The sequence below is a fragment of the Neovison vison genome, chromosome 2, assembly GCF_020171115.1.
Source record: "Neovison vison isolate M4711 chromosome 2, ASM_NN_V1, whole genome shotgun sequence".
In the NCBI taxonomy this organism is placed as follows: Eukaryota; Metazoa; Chordata; class Mammalia; order Carnivora; family Mustelidae; genus Neogale; species Neogale vison.
Window position 1 is genome coordinate 63342955 of NC_058092.1, and position 1761 is coordinate 63344715.

General features: G+C 35.9%; 1 pseudogene; it reads left to right on the plus strand.

Moving 5' to 3' along the window:
- The first annotated feature begins 1283 nt into the window (after nucleotides 1-1283).
- LOC122901542 lies at nucleotides 1284-1377 on the plus strand (annotated as a pseudogene).
- The last annotated feature ends 384 nt before the right edge of the window (nucleotides 1378-1761 follow it).

The following is a 1761-nucleotide window of genomic DNA, read 5'->3' on the forward strand; positions in this document are numbered from 1 at the left end:
GACCCGAGGATAAGACTGACAACAGACAGACCTAAGCTCAAATTCCTATTCAATCATTTTTAATCAGGTAACCTTGAACAAGGAACTTTTACCATTCATTATTACCAGTGGGCTAAACAGGCAATTCTTTACCGAAAACTAACAGCTTAGGACAAATAAGCTAGATAAGGGGGAATAGAAACATTTATTATTTCTAAGCCAGTGGTTCTCAATGGAGAGTTATTTTGCCTCCCAGGGGATATCTGGCAATACCTAGAGATTGTGTTGATTGTCACGACTGGGGTGGGGGTGCCATTGGAGGTAGTAGGTAAAAGCCAAAGGTGCTACTACAATGCACAGACAGCCCTCTACAAAAAGAACTTTCTGGGTTAAAATGTTAATAGTGCCAATATTGATAAACCCTTCCAAAGGGAGGGCAAAGCAGAGAAATTTGTTGAGTCCAGTTTAACAGTACAGTGTTTTACTTATTTAACAGAAATACAAACAAGGCAATACTTAGAACCTCAAAAATACTCATACACATTGATCCAGTCACTTCACTTTTAGAAATCTGTCCTGATGAAATAATAAGAAAAGCACCTAAAGATTTATGCAAGAGTAGATAGATTAGAAAATTAAAAATAGCAAGTGGCCAATTGCAGGTACAGTGATGATAGGGTGATTATATAATTTATCTTCCAAACTGAGATGACTCTGGGAGTAAAAGGGGGTGCTTTAATAATTTTGCAAAGACAACAGTCATAAATAAGAACTGCCCTGGACAAAGCAGAATATATGGCCCCCTGGTGTAAGGGAATAGGGAAATAAAGTATGCCACATCCTAATTATGAAATGGCAGACAGCCAGCAAAAAAAAACTTTAAGGAATATTTCACAGCATACATAGTAAAGATAATGATATAATACTAACTATAAAAGGCTGGATATAAAACTTATGTATCAAATTTTGTAATATATATACTTATAGGCTTTGAAAGAAGAATGGAAAGAAACACACCGAATTGTTAACACTGGTTTACTATCTGTTGAGATTATAGCTGGGATTGTTTTTCTCTATATTCAAAATTGCTATAATCATTTTTTAAAATTATGATGGAGTCCTGCTTCTTTAGAAAGAAATACAAGAGCCAGTTGATGAGAGACAGTTATTCTTCACAGAAGAATGCCAGCGAATAAATATTGAAGAAATTATATATAAATTAGAAAAATCACAACTTTTGCAATTCTTAATGATATAGTTGTTTCAGGCAAGGAGTTTTGTTGGACACCAAAACCTTTAGGGGAGTGCAGCACATTCACTAAAATTGGAACGATACAAAGATTAGCATGACATCTGCAGAAGAATGACACAAAAATTTGTGAAGCGTTCCATTTTTTTTTAAATAATAAAATCTTTAGGTGAAAGATTGCTGGTTATTCACAAAGTTTCAGGGTATTATCTCACAGTTCTTGCTAATCGTAAAGAGAAAAAAACGTGCCTTCACAATGAAGAGATCTGATGATTTCATATTAACCAAATTATCAAACAATATAATTTTAGTGGAAAAACTGGCATTACATGCCTTTTGCAGTAACATAATATGAAATAAGGACATAATCTGCATAATATTTTGCTAATAAAGTGTTTAGCTTGGGGCGTCTGGGTGGCTCAGTGGGTTAAAGCCTCTGTCTTCGGCTCAGGTGATGATCCCAGTGTCCTGGGATTGAGCCCCACATTGAGCTCTCTGCTCAGCCGGGTGGCTGCTTGTCCCCTCTCTCTCTG